At 35.7% G+C, this 24,031-nt stretch overlaps 1 protein-coding gene and 1 long non-coding RNA gene across 17 annotated transcripts in view; one reads left to right on the top strand and one right to left on the bottom strand.

The window, feature by feature from the left end:
• Positions 1–24,031, bottom strand: part of LOC100680429 (protein unc-79 homolog) — a 2,400,004-nt gene that overhangs the window by 2,172,784 nt on the left and 203,189 nt on the right. The gene's annotated exons all lie outside the window — the stretch shown is intronic.
• On the top strand, positions 11,943–12,657 carry LOC116416266. The gene is made up of 2 exons (XR_004226749.1): positions 11,943–12,201; positions 12,308–12,657. It is a non-coding gene; the product is annotated as an uncharacterized LOC116416266 (long non-coding RNA).

Below are 24,031 nucleotides of genomic sequence, written 5' to 3'. Positions count from 1 at the left end.
AGAGCTCAAAAACCTTGGAATTACTAACTTAACGAGCCCTTTAACTCAATCTCCAAAGACCCGCTAGCTCCTCCCATTTGCTCATCCTGGAAAGTCTAAAGCTCCCTTAACACTTCGAGATCAGCACTTTAACAGGATCAGATGTGTTGGCTGCGGTATCGCACTTTGACACTCAGGCCAAAAGGTGCACCAGCATTTCACATGTTGTTATTTCTAAGGCACTGCCAGTGCTCGCTTCCTTACTTAGTCGAATATTCAACCTGTCCTTGACTAAGTCATGCTTCTCCTCCGCCTGAAAGTTGTTATTTGTGCGTGCGCTAAACAAAGTCATTTCACCACCAGCCCTGACTAACTACCGTCCGATTTCCCTCTCCCATTTTCTTTCTGAAGCAATTGCTCTTTTAAGCTATGTTTATCACTTACTATTTTTGCTTCCTCCTAGAGGAAGCATTGTAATAGTAAAATTTTGAGTTTCGTCAAAACTTCTAGAAAATACTTTTTAGTGTGTTAGAAGTTAAATCAAGTGTTTTTAAAAAATGTCCGTATGGATATGTGTGTGTGTATGTATACCGTAATATTTCTGGAACTACTCCGTCAATATCAATAAAATTTGATATGCATTTGAAAGAGAATGAAATTACCTACTTTTCATTGTTTCGTCCTCGGGATCGACCGCTTCGTCCGGCAGATAAAATGAAAAAGAAGATTATTTTTAAATTCATATCTCTGAAACTAAACATCATAACTTCACAAAAAAAATGATGTTAATGGGTCACGTGTCAAACTATATACCATTAAAATTTCAAGTGATTTGTCAACTTATTTTTTCAGTAATAAATCAAAAACTTAAAAAAATGAGTTTTTTTGTGCCTCGATTATGGACGTAAAACACGTGTTATGAAAAGGCCTTATTGCTCTTGAGATGTTGGGAAAAAGTAGATATTTTATGTTTTTTGGCTAAGTTTATCGCACAGCTTTCAAACCCCTATGGTTCGTAAGATATCAAGGTTTTAATTTTTTTTTGAAAATTTTTTGAGTCCTTATATCTCTAAAACAATGTTGTCAAATGCTTCAAAATTTTATTTGGTAATTCACCATTAAAAAGCTTTCTGCTGCTAAAAAATTTTAAACTATTTCATCAAGCAGTTTTCAAGTAAAGAGCTAAAATGTAAAAATCGTTTTCTCGAAAATTGCGCGAGCGACCTACCTAATGAATAGCCTGTTGTTTTATGATGGTTAGGTTTTTTTGTGAAAAAAATTGACGGTAATGTTCATATTCTACAATAAAAAGACAGAGGGATATGCAAACTTTTGGACAATGACCCATTCAAAACTTATACATTAAATTATGTATCAAAAACCGCCTTATACATTAACAGGCAGATATACTGTATATTAAAACAATATTTTATTTATTGGACCTATAAACTCAGTTGGAGGAAGCTACGTGCCAATGAATTGGCAGCGGTATATTATTTTTCGGAATAGTAATACTCTTGTTCCTAGTAACACTATGTGATCTTAGGAATTGCACTTTAATCATAATATTGCAATTTCAGAGCATCGAAACAGAAAAGTTGTTCAAGATTGAGAGGATTGTCCAAAACTACAAAATTATTTTTGTTGACTATTTTCAGAATTTTTTTGCAATTTGTGCAGTATGTCAAGTGTAGTTCAGTATGCTTCACCCCAGGCGATAATTCCATAGCTTATTATGCTCTAGAAAAATGCATAATAGAGCATTCTTAACGACTGGCATTATTTTCGCAATTTTTAAAAAAATATATACAAGGTATTTCGTTTTGTTAACTAGGTATCAGATGTGCATGTTCCATTTAAAGTTATATTAAGGACTATCCCAAGATATTAGACACCATCTACTCTGGAAATTATCGTATCACCTATCTTAATATACGTTTCTGCTTGGACACTATACGCGTAGCCACCGAAGGTTATACAGTTGGTTTTATCGATATTTAAAAAAAGTTTATTAAAAGCTTACCACTCAGATACCACTTTCAAGGAATCGTTCATGTTAGCTTGGGGTTCATCCCAACTAGCACCAGTTGCAACAATTGCCGTATCATCCGCCATGATTTCCTCCAGGGGAATCTCGATCAAGACATCATTTATATACAAGATAAACAGCAGTGGGCCCAGGATAGTACCCTGTGGGACCCCCGTGTTAATTAGTAGAAAATCACTCTCAGAATAAAGTAAACGAGGCATTGACAGGGAAGAAATCGAAAAAACAGTCAATTGCAGCACCTTAGTAAATGTCGTAGGAGATTTTATAGCAGCATGCGTAAACCCTACCTAGCTAATTAAATTCTTGGCAGGCGACGACGAAGAAGACCTAACATACCTGAATTACTTCTTAGAGCAGAAATAACGGAAGATTATCAAATCTTAGACCTCTCAAGCAACACTATATCTTTCTTCGATAATTTAAACAAAACAAGACATTCGTCGAACAAGCAAATAGACCCGAATGCAGTCGAAGTAAAAAATTTGCAGTTTTCAACCTTACTTTTTCTGTACACAGTATTGTATATAGTATATTATCTGTATTACTTTTTCTTACACAGTAAAGCAGCAGAAAAAGTAATGCGAGATTTACCGAGGTTTGATGGAAAAAACATACCAGTGCACGTATTTGTGTTGCGTTTACAACAAGCTGCAAACGCGCTTACCACGAAAGGAGAACTTGAACTCACAAAAGTAATTTACTCAAAATTAGACGGCGACTCGTACAACTCGACAATTAATAAAACATTCAGATCAGTAAGAGAGACTAGCTCGAGATTACCTCGAATCAACATGCGGATCGGGACAATCGACGGACGAATTACTCGGAGAGCTCGCAAAAATAAGGCAAAAGAAAAGAGAAAAGGTCGTAACTTACTCCAACAGAATTCGAATTTCGCACGTAAACATCAAGCCGGCAGCAAGTATGGTAAGAAAAGTGACGCCGATTTTTAACGCGGAAATTAGCCGAAAACTAATATATTATTTCAAGAAAGGACTAGATTGGCCAATAAGCACACGACTTGGAAAATTAACGACGTAAACGAAGCAATAATGCATGTAAAAGAAATAGAACCCGATTTCGCATGTTATCAGGAAAATCAAGATCAAAGAATAATACGGCTCAAATTTGCGTAGTAAACCCTCAAGCTATAGAAAAATGCCAGATCTGCAGTAATAAAGGCCATACGGCACAAAAATGTTGGTACAGAAATCAGATTCCGATTAATGAAACCGTAAGATCACCAGTCAGACCGCAGACGTACCCGAGGGAGAGGCCAAACAGTAGCGCGATGCAGGATGCAAGACAGACACTATGGCAAAGCCAACCCCCGCCGCGAATTACGCCCCAGAATCGAGGAGAGCAATACGTTCACAGACAAAGAGTAACCTTCGCGAATCAAAACGCCCGCGCCGAGAACAAACCCACATGCAATTATTGTAAAAAAGAGGGCCATTTTATAGCAGAATGTAGGAAGAGGGAATATAACAACAAAATGCGCGAAACGCAGGGAAACGAAGTGGGTCAATCGTATCAGGGTGCGAATCTAACGACCGAAAGCAGGCCGCGCCCGACGCAGGGGTTCAATCGCCGCGAGCAGTAATAAGCATCCGCGCAGTAAAACTCAGCTTGTGCGCGAATTCACCCTCAATCAAACTAATAAATTCTCGCTAAACGGCAGAGAGATCGTACTAATATTAGACTAAGGAGCAGGGCCGAACTTATTAAAGGAGAGCGAACGCATAGAAGGCGTCAAAATTAATGAAAACGCTATAGTTAAATTAAGAGGCATCACGGCAGGAGTAACACAGACTCTTGGCACGATCACAATATACTTCGCGCACTTTAAAATAAAATTTCATTCAGTGAACAACGATTTTCTGATCAAAGAAAACGGACTGTTGGGGTGAAATTTTTTCGCACAATCGGGAGCACGTATCGACTACAAAAACAATTGCTTAAAAATCGGAGAGCATATGATAGCATTCACTAATGAGATAAAGGGAGAAATCGCGGAGATCGAGATGAGCGAAAAAACGGAGACCGAATACAAAAAAGCGGAACGGAGCGCGTTGATATCTAAAAATTCAAATCAACTTACTCTAGGAAAAATAAAAAAGCTAAATCAAGAAGAAAATCGTGATAATATCGGCAAAAGCAATGATTTAAATCAAGGACGAAATCAAGGATAACAAGGATCTAAATCAAGAACAAAAGCAAGTCAAAATCGGAAAAGATAGAAATCGAAATCAAAAACAAATTCAAGACAAAATCAACAAAAACCAAAATCGGAATCGAGAACGAAATCGGAATAAAAACCAAAAGCTAAATCTAGAACAAAATCAGGCGAGAATCGGGAGACTGAATCCGGAAAGAAATTTAAATCAGGAACGAAATTATGGCACAGCTAAAAATCTAAATCAAAATTAGAACGAAATCGAAAATAGAAAAGCAATCCTAGAACAAAATTAAAACAAAAAATTAAACAAATTTGAGAAGACAGATAGCCGAACTACTCAAGGACGGCATTATCGAAAAATCAACGTCGTCTTTTTGCAGCCCGTGTTTTCTAGTTCCATTCAACGATTAATATCCGATGCAAAATAAACTTGATATCCTCGATCAACTCGGGGGAGCCAAATACTTTTCGGTATTCGATTTAAAATCAGGTTATCATCAAATAGAAATAGTAGAAGAGTACAGACACAAAAAGGCATTTGCTACACAGAGCAGACTATATCACTTTACGCGCGGTAGTTTCGGTCTACGCACAATGCCGACGACATTTCCGCGCGCGCTCGCAATAGCGCCTTACAGGTTGCGAACTCTTTATCTACATAGATGACATTATAGTACATTTAGATTCATTGAAACAGCACTTAGAACGAATCAGGTACTTGTTAGAAAGACTAAGAGAACACGTATTAAAATTACAGGCAGATAAATACGAATTTTTAAAGGAGGAGGTCGCATACCTCGGACACATAATCTCGGAAGCGGGTGTAGAACCGGACCCTAGGAAAATAGAGGCTGTAAAGGACTATCCAGCTCCGCGCAATAAAAAGAATATTAAACAGTTCTTGGGCTTTGTGGGCTATTACAGGAGGTTCATTGACAAATTTGCAAATATAGCACTACCGTTAACAGAAATGCTGAAAAACAACGCAGAAATTTGTATGGACCGAAAAGGCACAGCAAGCGTTTAAATTCTACGTGATAAGCTGTATGAAGAGCTTATTTTAACGTTTCCGGATTTTAATAAGCATTTCACGCTAGTAACCGATTCGTCGGAATATGCACTCGGAGCAGTATTGCTAAACGGAGAACTGGGAAAGGAGCATCCGATAGCATATATGTCACGCCCATTGACAGAAATGGAAAGCAAGTGGGACACGTATAATAAAGAGGCGAACGCGCTAGTGTCAGCAATCGAACATTTTCGGCCGTACCTGTTCGGAAGATATTTCGACCTAATAACGGATAATATAGCGCTACAATGGCTGCGTACCCATAGGGACCCGAATTCGCGAGTAAACAGATTGGAGATTATTACTTGCGAAATTCGATTTTAACATAATCTATAAACCAGGAAAAACGAACATAGCTGACACGCTTTCAAGAAACCTGGTAGAGAAGACTATAAATATCGTGGTGGCAGAAGATATAAACAAGTTACAGAGTGACAATTCGGCGGACGACGCGGCAGGAGGCGAACCAACCCGCGGTAAAAACACCGCGCCAACGCACACAATGCAGACGCGTCGTCGAGGAGGAAGACAACAGGGGGCAAAGTATAAAGAAGCTATAATAGCTGCTCTAGCACGAAAAAAACGCAGGCCAAAGAAAAGCCGCTCAAAAGAACGGGTTGAAAAAGAAAATTCCAAAGAAAGTCGAGAAGAAAACCCGGAGATAGAACAGACTACCGCGAGGGGACAGGACGATGGCGAGCAGCTGGAATAAGAGGAACCCGGAATCTAGACAACGGAGACGCGACGAAGACAACTTTATGTACTTCATCTCAACAAAGGGGGAGCCTTGCAATGAGGGGGCAAGACAATTAAAAATTATGGGGAAATTACCGATGTTCACACAATTACAAATCGGAATCCCAACGTTAATACGCGTCAACAATAAAACGCATATAGTACTTCCGCTACGAGATGAAGCACAAATCGGGCCAACATTGGCACGAAACAACATCGTAATTTTGTGCACCAATTTAACACCATTTTTAAAACAAACAGAGTTAAAATCGATAAAACCGTTAAAAGACTCATTCGCTCGCTCGCACACTAAACTGATAATTTGTTTAGGACTTATAAAATATCCATTGGCGGAGGATCGCGAAACGATAATAAAAGCGGCGCACGCGCAAATAGTCGGGGGACACCGCGGCGTAACAAAAACTTATAAGATCATTAAACAAAATTATTATTGGGAATATTTAAAGGACAAAATACAAGCTTTCGTGCGAAAGTGCTTAGAGACTGTCAATTAACCCATTAAAGCCCATGCTAAGACTGGTTGAGATAGCGACAAACAAACTGTGCTATCCTTTGTATAAGTGAAAAATAAAATATACGTATTTTTTCTTATGTCATTTGCAATTGTTTATAACAAATTATTTAAACAAATTACAAAAAAAATTCATAATTTTCAAAATCTGAATACGGGAATCGATTCTGGAGGTAAAATCAAGACGAAAACCTATATAACACTTTTTTGTCAGAGTTCAATTTGTTAGTGTAATGTAGGAATAAACAATTGCATGTTGGGGAGAAAAAGTGACCATGTCAAGTCCCAAGCAAAATCTATCTGGAATAGCAAAAAACAAACTGTGCCATTCTTTGCATAAGTGAAAAATAAAATATACGTATTTTTTCTTATGTCATTTGCAATTGTTTATAACAAATTATTTAAACAAATTACAAAAAAATTCATAATTTTCAAAATCTGAATGCGGGAATCGATTTTGGAGGTAAAATCGAGACGAAAACCTATATAACACACTTTTTGTCAGTGTTCAATTTGTTATCTTTATGTAGAAATAAACTATTGACAAATAAGTGTTTTCATTCTCTTGCATGGTATGTGGAATCATATCAGTATTTTTTACTGATAAATTTTGAGATCTTATACTGTAATTGGATAAGTTTATTTCATTTCGCAAATCCTTCCGTGTTAGAGATCACGTTTGAGTGGCGGGCTAACGGTTGAAAAAATTCATACATTGGATCTATTCTTTGAAATAATAATTTCGGAAAACTTTTAGATTTTATTTTGTTCTACATTGGTAACGTCACTGATAATGCCGAGACGGAGAATGAACAATAATTCAATCCCACCGAACATATTTACAATAATTCATGTGAATATTGATGGATAAATACAATAATTAGCTTCATTCTATACGATTTTTTGAAACACTCTCAGGAGGCCGAATGTTTCTTCCTACATTACAATAACTAATTGGCCTCTGACAGAAAAGTGTTATATGGGTTTGCGTCTCAATTTTACCCCCAAAATCGATTTCCGCATTCAGATTTTGAAAATTATGAATTTTTTTGTAATTTGTTTAAATAATTTGTTATAAACAATTGCAAATGACATAAGAAAAAATACGTATATTTTATTTTTCAGCTATGCAAAGGATGGCACAGTTTGTTTTTTGCTATTCCAGATAGATTTTGCTTGGGACTTGACATGGTCACTTTTTCTCCCCAACATGCAATTGTTTATTCCTACATTACACTAACAAATTGAACTCTGACAAAAAAGTGTTATATAGGTTTTCGTCTCGATTTTACCTCCAGAATCGATTCCCGCATTCAGATTTTGAAAATTATAAAGTTTTTTGTAATTTGTTTAAATAATTTGTTATAAACAATTGCAAATAACATAAGAAAAAATACGTATATTTTATTTTTCACTTATGCAAAGGATAGCACAGTTTGTTTGTCGCTATCTCAACCAGTCTTAGCATGGGCTTTAATGATTGATGGACATTACGGTAGCAACAGTCGCGAACGTACTAATACGAAAGGTCATTTGTGTTTACGGAGCACCGAGAGTAATATTAACAGACCAGGGAACAAATTTTCTTAGCAAACTAATGAAAAGAGTGGCAAAACGATTTAGAATTAAACAAATAAAAACAACGGCGTTTCACCCACTTTAACTTTTAAACTTAAACTACATTTAATTTTAACACCAGCGTTAGTGAAGCCACTTGGCACACGCCGTTCGAGCTCGTATTCGGGAGGCTAGCGCGCAGGCCTGAAGAAGGCCAACTCGAGGAGAAAGATTTATTACCGACCTTTAATGGTTATATAAAGGAGCTAGTGACACGGCTTAATAGTCTCCAAGTGACGACGAGAGAAAACTCGATTAAGGAAAAAGGAAAGGGCTAAACAATATTATGACAGACGAGTAAATATTAAAACGCTGCAAATTGGAAATCACGTGTAGCTATTAAGTGGCCCGAGGCCGCATAAATTCGAGGATTAATATAGAGGACCGTATGCAGTGCTCAACGTAAGCCCAAACGGGAACGTAAAAATACAAATAAGCAGCGCATCTAAAGAAAAAATCGTACACGCGAACAGGCATGTCGCATGTAGAAATTAAGAATGATAAGGCTAAGTAGAATTAGAACCACGACATAGTCGTATGCACCTCACAAGTAATGCACGAAAAGCATAGTAAAATTTATACATATTCAGCTCAAGTAATAACGAAATCAAACGCACTACATGCCTACACACGCCATAATGGCGGACACGCATACGCTTACTTAAGGGGGCACACCTATTACTATTCTTAGACATAATTACCTTTATTTTGATGGTTTTAGACCTTCTATATACCTCTATAATACCTACGTATAGTAGGGAGTCCATAATTCACTTACCGTAAGATTCCAAAGGAACGAATGGCCCAAATGAGCTCAAACTCTAGGATATTGTTTAAAAGTACATTAGTTATGGTATGAATGAGGGGATTTGGTTTAAATTTCACAGAAAAAAAGTTACATGATAGTTATGTTAAAATTAATCAAAAATTGATAAAAAAATCAGTAATATGCTTATAAAACTTTTTCTAAATGCAAAATCCTACAAGGTGTATCTTTTCAACGACCGGAAAAGTGAACAGGACCGGGGCGTGCAAGGAAAAAAACAGAGCGTCACATTAAAATGAAGTGGCGAGATAATACCCGAAGGATGTCACCCGAGGATAGCTGACAGCATTTTTTATGGGGAAGCACATCGAGACGAACGCGAGATTTTTATTCTACGCGTACATCTAACTGCCGCAAGCACCCTATGGACCGACAAACGCCTGGAGGCGGTCACGCAGGTAGTACGAGCCGGGACGACGGGGTTCGCAGGGAACACGGCCATTACTATTATGGCGGTGGTAAATGATATAATCGGAACTATGGTGAGCCTCTTACTCTTCGTATGGATCTGAAGCCTAAAGGGACGCGATAGACAAGAAAAGCCGAAGTCAATTTACGTGCCATTGAGGGGTTTAGACCCGAGCATCAGGTGCGAATTCCATGGGCCACACGCGAGGGTGCGCGACTACCCGCAAAGAAAGTAAGCATTTGAAAATGCGTATCATATAATCAAGTGTGAACATTATAACCATATGTGAATTTATATAATCAATGTGTGAACAAAACATCACCTCCCTAACCACGCATATATTTAATCAAAACAAAACCATATTTAATCCCGTGTGCGACTATATAATCACTGTGTGTCAATTTAAACAAAAAAAAGGTTTTGATTGCAAAGTTATTTTCTTTTTTTATTACTGCTGACAAAAACGCTCGCTACAGAGATCTTAGATAAAAGTAGGATGACGCTAGCTTAAGTAAATTAACTCTTCTACAAATAACTTAGGTCGTTACAATTTATATGACAAATTCTTCAAGCGCATTAGGAATTAAGAATAAGACTATGCAGAAGTATGAACTAATTATGATAAAGTCTTTGGTCTTGGGAAAACCACTACCTCGAATTAATATTAAACTATATGCGCTACAAAAGTTTTAGGACAAAACAGGAGGAATGCACGTTATAAGAAAGGTAGACTAAAAATAGGCGTAAGTTACAAACAAGAATTTGTGTGATTAAGCGACTAGGAAACGGGCAAGGACAAACAAAAATAACATCCGCACTCATCCATTTTGCGCGTCGCCTACTCGCTTGGGATATAAGATAAGCCAAACCAAAAATTTATAATTCTAGAAATATTAATACTCATATAAGTATAGAGTTAATAAAATTATGTAAACCGGCAGCAAGAAAAGGGGAAACGAGACACCTCCACTCGAAAAGACTCATACCGCTTCGCTTGCCCAAGGGAGACGTAAAATGTATGTGACAAAAAATAAATAAAGAAAAGGGCACTAGCCGACCAAAAAAACGAATCAAAATTAGGTCATCGTTAATCGGACTGACTATACCCCTAACGGATAACCTAGCATCACTTTTGAGGACTTATCACGAATTTTATCTCGGACCTCGCAAACAAGTAAATCAGAATCTCGAAGCAGCACCGGTCGACAAACGAGTTTAACATAAGTTCAATGAACTTCAAAACTAAAGGTAAATCTAGGCCCCCACTCGAACGGCAAGGGGAAAACAAACTAACACACCACGAAGTCTGTTAATAAAGCCCTCCTTATCAAACAAAAGATAAGAGAGAAGGGAGGCAGACCGAAAACGAGATTAAATAGAAACCTAGAAATACGTTCCGAATCAAGATAGAATTTACTGCTTACTAATTATAAAGGCAAAAAAAAGTATAGATAATACAGCCATCGATACAGTAATCAATAAATTTTGATATGGACTATAAGCATATTTCTAAATTAAAAAAAAAATATTAACATCGAAAGTCAGCAGCGCTCGGAGCGAGCGGTCGTGTTTTGCGCGCGCGTACGTTTGGCTCGGAGCAGTATATAAAACTTTGTATATAAATGAAATTTAATCATGTTATTTTTGTTTAAATAACAACATATAATACTGTCAATATGGCGCCAATTGTGAAAACACCTTCGGATAAGCCGGATCGCAGTTTTTACAAGTCTCATCCAAGTAAAATAGTGAAAACAGTGATTTCTATAATTTGTGAAAACGTATATCATAAAAGTGATTTCGAGAAGACTAAAAATCCCGTGTACGTTGGTGAACATTTGATTATATGCCAAGATCATGTCCTAGGAGATTTAACCACTAATACCGAACAACATATGCTAAGTCATGTGGCAAAAAAACCATTGCGCTTATAAAAATGAAAACATCAGAAGAAATCAGGGAACAACTACTAAAAGAATTACACAATAAAGCAGCTGAAAAACATAATACAACAATTATCTAAACAACTAGTAGCAGAACTGCAAGACAAAAATCAGCTCCAGAAATAAATAATTGGAATGCAAAAACAAAAAAGCACAGGGTCACAGACAAATATAAAATCATATGCAGAGGTTATAAGAGACATAAAACCGTAACTAAAGCGAGTCCCAAATATAATGATTAAGGCCAATGACCCCAATCAGACAAACAGAATGGAACTGCTCACGAAGTGTCTAGTTACAGAGAAGTGCGTGCAAATAAGTATATACGTAAAAAGAATGAAAGCGAAATAGAAGTCAGCTGCATGAATTCAAAAAGTCTAGAAGCACTCGAGAACGTGTTAACAAATAAACTTAAAAATAGTCTCGTCAAGGTAGAACAACAAGGTAATCCAAAAATAAAAATTGTTGGTATAGACAACGCTTGATAATGTCAAAATTTTAGACAAAGAACAAAATAATTTCAAAACATTAATATCTGAGAGTATATTTATTAACATTAACAAGAACAATATTAATAAGCAAGAAGATTTTGACACGATTAGTAAACAATACAATAAACTAAATAAATATTTAAATAAACCAAATTCTATTACTGTATAACTTTTCTCTTTTTCGAATTTCCCTGGGTTGAGCATGGGCCGTCTATGTATGCGTGAATAAGTGAGCTCGGGTAACTTCGGGCATCTCCACCGCACAGACTCTGTACATACTTGTGTTTCTTATACGGCTTCCACAGACTGACAACACTTACGACAAGAGAGACACGTTTGTCTCTTGTGATATTATTTATTTAATTATTATGGTATGACCATTAAGTTTTTCGACTGCTGTGCAACAATTATATTAATGATTTCTATATTTTCTAAAAATAATTTTATACATTTATAATTTTTTCTGTTTTAATAAAGGCTTGAAGAGGTCCCCACCAGGGAGAAACGTTGCCATTTATTTATGAATTTGAGTTAAAGAAAATTTTTTTTGAGAAACCAGGGTTATCCCACCACTTTTGTCCGTCCAAAAACTTTATTCTAAAAATATGGATGGGAATAATAACATTCTTTGTCCAATTTACTTGCTTAGCAGTGTTATTAAGTTTTTGTAATTGTAATGATAAAAGTCTCCTTCTAACTGTTTGTTATCTTGTTTTAGTGTTCGATTTTTTAATTCCAAGTATAGTGGATAATGATCAGTAATAGGTGGCATAAGTGTTAGCAATTTAGTATTCAGGAAGTTAGTTTTAATAAAGATATTATCAATACACGTTCCTTCATTCATAGTTATGTTTGTTGGTCTGGTGGTGTTTGTAAATCCTGGTAGAAAACCATTTTGTAGAAGGTTGTTTAGAAACTCTACACTTATATGATTGTAATCCTGTATATTTATGTTAAAATCACCAATTATAATATGTTTTTTTACATTTTTTGTTATCTACATAGATTTTGAGATTCTGATTAAATTCTATACAACTTAGTCCGTGTGATCTGTATAAGGATGAGATCTCTAGTTGTTTTTTATTATTAAGGGACATAATTATATGTATATGTTCAATTTCACTTATTTCATCGTAAGCCGGTAATACAGGTGTGATTGGGTAATCAATAGAGTTAATATAGTTTTTTATCTTCTTTTTGAGTATAGAACACTTCAGTCTGTCTGTTGGTAGATGATCTGTTGGTAGACTTGTTTTGAATTTATTATTGTGAAATACACAGTTTACACACTCAATTTTATTGTTATTGTACACACTCACATTGTGTTTATCAGAGCACTTTATACATGCAGGATCATTCCTACACTTCGATGCACTATGTCCGTATCTTCCACAGTTGTAACAAGGAGTAATGTTTTTCAGATCATAGGCTTTACAGTACTGATGACCTATAAAAACCTTATTGTTGTTTTCACGTATTGACTTGTATATATCTCGTGAGCATTCCATTAGTACTGTGCTGGTTTTGTTCATTTTATTGGTGTACATGTGCAGTGCATGCTAAATTGGACAAAATTTAAGAATACAAAAGATCCAAACGAAAATGTAAACGAAATAATAAAAGAAATACAATATTACATGAAAAATCGAAATACAAAAAACCAAACCTGCATAATTCCAAAAAAACTCTCAGGAAAGCCTGGATACCAAAAGCGATAGTAAAATCCTGTATTACGAAAGAAACATTATATAACAAACTAAAACAATATCCGGATAATGAAAAACTAAAGGACAATTATAAACAATTCGTTAAAACTGTAGATAAAGTTATAAAGGCAGCGAAAATTGATCATGAAAAGAAAACAATCGAGAAAAATAGTGATGATCCCAGAAAACTCTGGGTCTGCATTAATGTCAAAATAGGCAAAAATAAAAATAAAACTAAGACTACTGTTAGTCAACTAAAAACTGAAGACAATACAATAATTACAAATAGAATAGAAATTGCAAATAAAAGGAACAAATATTATTGCAAACTTGGCGAAACATTGAGTAATAAAATAATTACACCAAGTAATAAAAAACTAGAATTACCTAACAGTAATCCAAAAACAATCTACATTAAACCAACCAACGAATCAGAAATTATAAAAATTATATACAACATGAAACAAAAAAGCGGACGTATAGATAAAATAAGTGCAAGGATACTTAAAACTATTGCTGCTATTATTGCAGACCCCCTGGCCCACGTTATAAATCAATGTATTGAAATGGCAATTTGGCCAGATATACTAAAGGCGGCTGAAGTAATACCAATATACAAAGCTGGGAAAAAAAATAAAATGGGTAACTATAGACCGATATCACTAATATCAAATATTGCTAAACTCTTTGAAAAAGTTATACACAGGAAAATTATAGACTTCGTAAGTCAAAGTAAGATATTAAGTGAAATCAATATAGATTTATGAAAAACATTGGAACCAAATATGCTTTCAACATGATCTCTAAAACAATATACGAGAACCTAGATCAGAGTACACCGATAGCTATTACTTTTCTAGACCTGGCAAAGCCATTTGACACTGTAAATCATAAAATACTATTAGACAAGCTTTACGCATATGCCAGAAAACTCTATAATATCCTATGCAGATGACACGGCAGTGATAGCTAATGCAAAAAACTGGTCTGAAGTTGAAGTAAAAATGAACAAATACCTTGAAGATATATATATATATATATATATATATATATATATATATATCACTTTGGGAAACTATTACGATAGCGTGCCAAAGAAAAATGAATTTAAAATAAATCACGAAATACTAAAGAGAGTAAATGAAATGAAATACCTAGGCCTAATATTTGATTCTAATATGAGTTGGGATAAACATATTCAATATCTCATCAATAAGACTAGATACCTTATTTTTATTTTCAGTAAAATTTCCAAATTCATGGATACATCTACTCTAAGAATAATTTACTACGCATTTTTCCACAGTCTGATTAACTATGGAATAGTTGGGTGGGGTGGTGCGTACCGAAATAACTTGCAACTGTTACAAACGGTCCAAAAAAGAATCCTGAAAATTATAAATACAAATACCTTCCAAAGAGCTAATCCACGTAACCTACAGCAATTATTCGCATACGAAAGTCTACGCTATCATTATACTAACTTCAAAGATCAGTTTGTAACGCCCTGTACAAGCTCCGCAAAAAACTATACAGAATAAAAACTAAAATTTATTGAATACATTTTTAGATTTTACGCGAGTATCGCGCTCTCCCATTTTCAACTAGGATAAGCCCGCGCTACAGCTGATAGCGCAACTTCAGCAGCGCCACAAGCCAGCGAGCGGCGGTAGCAACGAAACCGAAAGAAGAGGAAGTGCGCGCAATACAACATGTATATATGTATATAGAAGCGGCAAGCGCAGCGGCGCAAGAGAAGGAGAAGCGGCGGCGGCGCACAGTGGGAGAAAATGGACAAAATTGGAGCCACCCGTCATTTTTAATCGTAGAGCCATGATTTTTTATTAAACTCTTTAAAAAAGCATCAAGTTTAAGCTACAGGTGCGGAAATTATTGTATCACCTTCCCTAAACCCATGCGACCCCTAGAAACCACCCCTACCAAACCACAAGCCGGCTAAAAGGTTTAAAAAAAAATCTTTATTCATGTCGATTTTTCACATTGAAATCATTTAAGATTTAATGTTTAGAGCGAAGAAATCGTGTCTTCGAGACTTAAACTTCAGTGTCACAGTTTAAATTTTGAAAAAAACGGTAAAAGCACATAAAATGGCGGCTTAAATCTGTTTCAACACAGATGACTAATAGCAGTTCATTTCAACAATCACTGCTACCAAATAATGTGATTAATTTACTTGTAACAATGTCTTGAATTACGTGGTTATACGATTCTGCGTATTTCCGGTCTGGCCTGTGTAGTGGGTTTTTATTATTTTTAGAAAAAATAAAGCGATTTAACTTTTTGTTCCCAGGGTTATGTTAGTTAGCCTGCTTGTGGTTTGGTAGGGGTGGTTTCTAGGGGTAGGGGGGTGAGTGGTTAGGTGGTTAGCTGGCTTATGGTGTGTAGCTTTATTATTTTAAGAAAAAATTAAGCGATTTAACTCGCTGTTCCCAGGGTTAGGTTAGTTAGCCTGCTTGTGGTTTGGTAGGGGTGATCTCTAGGGGTTAAGCGGGTTAGGGGTAGGTCTTTAGGTGATTAGCTGGCTTCTGGCGTGTGGCTTAATTATTTTGAGAAAAAATAAAGCGATTTTAACTTTATGTTCCCAGGGTTATGTTAGTTAGCCTGCTTGTGGTTTGGTAGGGGTGCTTTCTAGGGGTTAGGGGTAAGTATTTAGGTGATTTGTTGGCTTCTAGCGTATGGCTTAATTATTTTGAGAAAAAATAAAGCGATTTAACTCGTTGTTCCCAGGGTTAGGCTGGTTAGCCTGCCTGTGGTTTGGTAGGGGTGATTTCTAGGGGTTAAGCGGGTTAGGGGTAGGTATTTAGGTTATTAGCTGGCTTCTTGCGTGTGGCTTAATTATTTTGAGAAAAAATAAAGCGATTTTAACTTTCTGTTCCCAGGGTTACGTTAGTTAGCCTGCTTGTGGTTTGGTAGGGGTGGTTTCTAGGGGTTAGGGGTAAGTATTTAGGTGATTTGAAAAATTCTAATTCTTGTCAAAATAATTTAGAAAAATTTCGTTACCTAATTTAAACTTGTAAAATTTCGAATACGATCAGATAACGCAAATTTAAGCGTATCTGCATAAAATCTCTTCTTGTAACAATACGACTCAAATCAGATTACGCAACTTAAACGCGTATCTGTTTATTTTTGTTTGTAAAAATCAAAACGGATTTACCCATTTAATTTTTGTGATACTTAGAATATATGCAAGATATACGCAATATTCTATTATTTATTTATTTGAATATATTTATTTTTGTTATAAAGAACAAAAATCTCTTTATTGCGATAAACCTCCACTACCTGGTATCCCGGACCTGAACTATCATAATTGAGAATTATTATAAAAATTTAAAATCTTTCTATTTAATATGTTGTCAGAATCACGTCACAGATTAGTAAATGTTCGCTACTTTTCAGATAGTAAAATCAATAGATTTTGTATTCTTACATAAATTTAATCACTACAGGACTGAGATAGGTCGTGCCCGTTTCAAGTTTATTAATTCAACAAGCAGAACAAGAAATAAACTAATAATCCTACCAAGGTATAACAAAACTGTAACACAAAGAATAGTTACATCAAAGCGATTAACATCTATAATAAACTACCGAATGATCTCAAAATCATAGACATGCGTAGAAAAACAAACATCAGAAAAATACAAGACTGGTTAAGAATTAATGAGTGAAAAAACAAATACCACGACAATAGACTGCCAGTAACTGAAAATATGGCTGTCTGAGATAGGCAACCAAGATCAATGTGATCACAGGTGTGTAATATCCTCAAAAATGCAGAATTTAATACAGCTAAGAAAATAAATGAATAATTATCGACAAGGAACTGCAGAAAACTCTGTATATTTAGATATTAGAACCTACATTTGCGCAAAAGGCAAATGTAATTCATACAATATACGCAAACATCGTCGTATCTTCACCTACAATTACAACAAAGTTAATAATACATATCCAAATATTATTGATAGTTACACGATATAACAAACGATATTATAAATACCTGAATGCTCAAAACAAAAAACAACAAGGCTAATATCAAATTCATTAAATTTATTAAAGGAACATGTAATGACTTGGAAAACATCAAAAATCCTAATATTGAAAAATATAAACCAATTGAAACGGTCTTCTCCATGATAGATGGAATGGCTGCAGAAAATAGCAATAAACCAAGAAATAAAGAAGCGGCTGCCGCACCTGGACAGAAAATCACGGAATCAGCCAGCCATAGAATGACCTATGGCGACATTAACTATCTAGGATCAAACAAAGCCTTTTTCTACTTTGACAGAGGAATAAGAGGGAAACAGGCTTTTACAAACGCAGTGTCTTCTCTCAAATTACAGTCACCGTATAAGGTCATAGTAATAATAGATGAAATAATTTTTACATTAGACTGTAAATGTGACTCATCTAATCAGCACAAATAAATGTTTCCACACTATAGAGTTACGTGTGCAGTTGGACTTACGTGCCCGGCTAGGCTCAACTCAACAGAGAAAATGTCGTACATAAGAGAAAAATGCAACAACGGATAGATTTATGACAGCGAGACAAATGCTAGTGCGGAACTGTTGAAATAGTGCGAAATATGAAAAGTGCCATTATACAAAGTTAGAATATAATATTTAAATGTTAAGTTTTTTCTTTACAATACAAAAACATAGAATCTAAAAAATTGTGCAATATAATATTATTTAATGAGATCTTTAAGGTGGCATTCTGGTGTTTTTTGACTAAAAAATCGAAAAAATTTATTTCTTTAAAGTGTTCTAAAGAATGGGTAGACTCTAGTATCAAGTTCCTTTTATGGGGATAAATTTTATATACATGAAAAGCAAGCTATAGAAGTTTAAAAAAAATAATACGTTTTTCGATTTTTTAATAAAATTCTAAATGTGTGCATTCTAGTGCATAAATTGCTACACATTTAATTTTAATATTGATTTTTAAACGATGAATAGGTAATTTGAATGCAAAACAAAAACGTAAGTATCATTTTATCCAATCGGCCCAGTCTGTGAACCCTGCGATAGATGGCGGCACAAACGTTTATACAGTACAAATTTGTCTGCTGTGTGAGTCTATGTTTGTTACATACTTATATACCATACATATAAATAAAATATATGTATATGCTAAAGTTGTAGTTGCATAATTTATAATTTATTAATTTATAAATTACAACAATGGATGCTATACATTCAAAGTGGCGTAAATCGAAGCCAAAAAAAAATCTTAAAAGTGCTACGAGTGCAGCTAACTTAATAAAAGCTCGAGCAAATGTAAACAAGACTGATCAAAATAAAAATGCAACAAAAACTAGTGTTCCAAATCGTAATTCTCTCAGTGGAAAACCTTGCACTAGAAGTGTTTCTAACAATACAGTAAATGCTATGCAAGATAAACTGCAAGAGTCAGCAACAACAAGAAAATTGGCGTTTACTGATATGTTAAAAAGTTCAAGTGATATTGTTGATGAGGAAGAAAACATGTTTATTAACATAAATGTTTTTAAACTTATAGCTGACAAGATGACATGTGAATTTTGTGAAACAAATTCGGTGAATTTTGAATTAGGACAACGAAATGGTTTTGCTGTGAATTTATTGTTTATTTGCAAAGTTTGTGGTGAAGTATGTGTGGATACATTTTCAAGCTCACGTACATATCCTAATAAGAACAATTCTTCTTTCGTGATCAATGAGATCGTAGTGCAGTCTTTTACAAAAGTAGGATTAGGAATCGCTGCTCTTCTGGATGTTTGTGCTTCTGTAAATATGCACTGCATATACACTTCGTCCTTTTACCGTCACATGGAAACAGTGAAAAGTCAGTGTGATGACTGGTCTTGTTGTCGACTATGAAGTGCTTAGTAAATATTACCACATGTGCATGATTACTGAAAAGGATTTAGGATCTGACTCTCCAGAGTTTGATATTTGGTACAAATCACACAAAACTTCAGGCAATTGTAATAAAAATTACTCACTTAATATTTATTCGGATCCATTAGAGAAAGAAGAGTGCATCAATCATGTGGCTAAACGCTTGCCTACAGCTTTAAGAGAAATAGCAAAAAGTGCTAAAACAAAGGGGATAACACTTGGTGGAAAGTCAGCTGGAGCGCTGACCAACAAAGTGATTGGCACGCTTGCTGGATATTATAGGAATGTTATTGTTCGCAATATAAACAATGTACGGAACATGCAAAAATAAATTATGGCTACTTTATATCATTGTAGTTCCACAGATAAAAAGCACAATCATTCACTGTGTCCTCAAGGAAAGCAGTCTTGGTGCTTTTACAAGCGTGCTGTAGCAGAAAAAAAGTCGCATAGTCATACAAGTATGCAAGTGTTTTTGAATCAGGTTGTTGTAGAAAATATTCTACCAATATATGAAAGATTGTCAAATGAAGAATTATTAGCTCGGTGCACCCAAGGACTTACTCAAAATGCCAACGAGGCTATACATTCAGTGCTGTGGAGAAAGTGCTCCAAAAATAATTCTTCCTCAAAAACTAGAGTAGAAATTGCTGTAGCTCATGCAGTTTCTGAGTACAACCTGGGCCGTCAAAGAAGTGCTGAGATACTTGCATCAATTACAGACAGTAAGATGATAAGTCACGCAGAAAACATTACGACTCAGAAGGATAAAAAAAGGAAACTCTCAAGTGACAAGAAACATGAACCAGAGTCTATAAAGCTGCGAGAATTACAAAAAAATATGGCAGTAAACGACAAGAGTCATTAAAAGTACAATCAAAAGGTGTTACTTATGGTGCCGGATGTTTCTAAGTGAGTTCTAAAATTTTATATAAATTGTATGATAATAGTATAAATATTAATCAAGAGAATTAATAATTTTATATAGTTTTATAGGATTACAGGATTTGAGATTATTATTATCTGATGACTTAGATCAGATTGATGCTTAGTGAGGTTATGTAAATATAAAATAAGAAGATATTAATGTTAACATTAAAAACCAAAGTACGGATGATTATGAAATCATTTTGTAAAGATTTATGTACAGTGAAATAGATTATTTATAAAATATTATGAATAACAGTACTTTTTTACAAAAACCTCATTTTCTCACCTTTAAGTTTGAAATATTCAAAATGCATCCTGTGCAATGCATTTCCATTTCATGATTCGAGCAAACTACGGTGAATTCTTTGTTATTTTAACAGCAAATCATAGTGATTACATTTTTATTATAGCCCATATGATATTAATGGCAAATCCAGGTACATCAAAATTTATTGTAATTTAACTCACTTTATTATTAATTTTATGCATTCAAATGATATATTTATTTATAAAAATAAAAAAATTTATTTGAAAATCTAATCACTATAATTCTTTCACATCGATTTAAAGATTACACTCAAATTTTCGGGAATCATGAGATGCAAATGGGTTGCGCAGGATACCTTAGCAATATAGCTAAATTATAATAAAAAATTCTGCTTCATCTGCATTATCCAACTAAATATTAGATAAATTGGGCTGAAAATTTACATAAAATCATATTTTTTTATATACATAATGAGGTCAAAATCTTAGCTGACTAGATCTAAAGAGGGAAAAAAAGTGAAAACACCAGAACCCCACCTTAATGTCGTCGTAGCATTACTCGTATAAAAGACCAAATCATAGAATCACTTACTAACAATTAAGAAAATGTTAACAAAATTTTTATATAATAATATTAAAAGGATTATATGTCACTGTTATTTTTTTTTTATTAGAAAATAATATATATTGTCATCAGACTGGGACGAAGGGAGCCGAAGAATTCTTGTAACCCAACCTACGTTTGTATAAATGAGAACGGTGGTATGAACTGTGTCTGGAAGTCCGACATGGTTTCATGTTATCCATAAGCATAAATGGAGATTGTAAGGTATGATGTATGACTGGATTTTATTGCTGAAGAAACAGCAATAACCAGCCAGTACTCATGTATTTTTAGTATTGTTAATCCGGACCTGTGAACGAAAATATTGTTTTCCTCTGCAGGATTGCGTCGTAATAGTGTGTTATTGTGCAAATAATATCAACTCTGTATCGAATGCAATTGTTTTGTAACTGTGGAGTTAAATAAATAAATAAATAAAGAAAGAAATAAACTTACGCATACTCATAAAAACGGGCACTCGCGCGAACTATTTGAAACAGATAATAAATAATCAAAGGGAGAAAGAATACGGACGGACAAAAATTTACAGACAGATTTTTTTTTATATATATAGTTTATTTAAAATTAGACTCTTTAGCTCAGCACATAATATACAGAAGCGCGAACGATTAAAACAAAAATACACCCTAGCACGCTGACTCCTATACCAGGAACAATAACGAAAGTACAAACAATAGGAGACGCAAGGCACCAAAATTTAAGAGGTACTTACAAACGTATACCAAAAGACGTGAAGAAAAACAATAAGATAAAACGCTAAAAATAGAACAAAATAAATTAATTAACATAGAAAACCGCTAAAACTTAAATCAAAATAACGAGGACAAGCAACGGGAGTAAGGATTTGGGTAGACGAAAATAAAATAAGATAAATCGGGAAATTCTTTTTAGAGTACAGTTTATTTAAGCCACACAAAAACGAAAAAACACACACTTGAATACATAGGAAACAAACTAGTAAAAACTTAAACACTCCAACACACAGACGCATACATAAAAGTTGACAAAAAAAACGATGCGCAGTACATAATACAAATACAAAAAGTAAACAGATAAAAACGGCGAGGAAGGGGCGCATTACACTCGGCGCGCAGTTATGCACAAAAGAAATCTCTAAAAAGGTAATCCGTCGGCGCGCATCGCGGGACAACACTTGCGGCCAGGGATGCAGATCCAGTTCTGAAATAAAAAAAAAAGAAAATGATTAGAATTGATTACAAGAAGACCGACAACCAAGAAGCAACAAAAAAATACTTACACCTTTGCCCCGGAGCCGCATCATATGAGGTGAATGGTCACGGCGACAACGGCAGATGTAACAAATCCTCCAGGCCTCATGATCCTCCCAGGACTCGTAATGGCACTCAATCCAGAAGTCTGGAAAAGACTCACGAACGACGGGGGGCTGAGAATCAAAAATGAACTAAAAGAGAAGAGAAAAGTAAAATAAATCATGAGGATTAACGATAAGGGAAGACGATCAACCTTTTTGTTGCAAGTAAAATAACATCTATACATGGCTTACCCTATCTTAGCCCAGGTAATAATCCCGCTCGATAGTCGGGGGGGGGGGGGGGGGTGTGACGTGGCTGACGACACAAAGGGCAGAAGGATCCGATGTCAATCCATCAGGGAGACTGCGTATGACACGGCAGAGTAAACAGAGGGGACTGGTCCTCCGAAAAGTCCTCGAAGTCCGAAGCTGAAGATGGTGGCGGCGTAGCTGGGGTCGAACGGTCAGACTAGAAGCAAGAACCACGAGAACGGAAAAATCAATATAACGCAACGGAATTACACACGCAAGTTAATTCAAGCAACAAAAAAAAAAAAAACAACTTACTCAGTCTAGGGGCTTCGACGGCACTCAGGCAAAACGATGTTGGCCGAAGACTCGAACCACCGGATCGAAGACGGGAGCAAAAACAGAAACAACTGCCTTCACCAAACGCGCCAGAATACCAAAACAAAGCACAACCGTGGTGAACATCTTAAGAGCGGATTAAAACGGTCTCAAGAAATCAGAAGTTAAGAAACTGAGTTCGGAACGAGCAGTCTGTAGCCTTTTAAGGAGACGCAGGTAGGCAAACCTCGAGAAAGACTGACGGGGCGAGAGAAACATGAGACACCAATCAGACGACAAATATTCCGAGTAAGACCCGAAGGAAGAGACTCACCCCCGCAAAAAGAACCAATTAGAGGAAAATGTCACGCTCAAGATGGGAAGACAAAGAGGCACGCCCACCACAACCACGAAAAACTGGAGTGGGGGAGACCTGGCGACGACGGGATCGACCGTGTAGGACCACTATCAACAAGCTGAGCAGACCTTGGACTCCAAAACAAGATTAATGCAACCCAAGAAACACACATTGTACAAAAAAAAGACAACCCAAAAACACGGCAAACGATAATGTTGTATAAATATTTTACCTCCACCCACGCACTCTCCCTAAACTTCTCATCCCTATCCAGCAAAATTTAAAATTCAGCGTCCTATGCTGAAAAACAATCTGGGGGGGGGGGGGTGTCACGTCAGCCTACCATTACCTAGACTGGCCGGTCAAAGCAAATACGGATATCACGTCGAACCGACAAGTTACCTTACCACGGTAATGAAGCTGTTACAAGGTAGGCATAACGGAGGCCGAGGAACCAACGACGATCGGCAACACAGAATACAACAGGTCAAGCCAGCGACGGACACGTGCAGAAGAAAGGGTGACAATCCTGAATAAACCTGGTCAAACAAGGGGAGACT

The sequence above is a fragment of the Nasonia vitripennis genome, assembly GCF_009193385.2.
Source record: "Nasonia vitripennis strain AsymCx chromosome 2 unlocalized genomic scaffold, Nvit_psr_1.1 chr2_random0002, whole genome shotgun sequence".
NCBI classification, from domain to species: Eukaryota; Metazoa; Arthropoda; class Insecta; order Hymenoptera; family Pteromalidae; genus Nasonia; species Nasonia vitripennis.
This window is presented reverse-complemented; position numbering and strand designations above follow the sequence as displayed.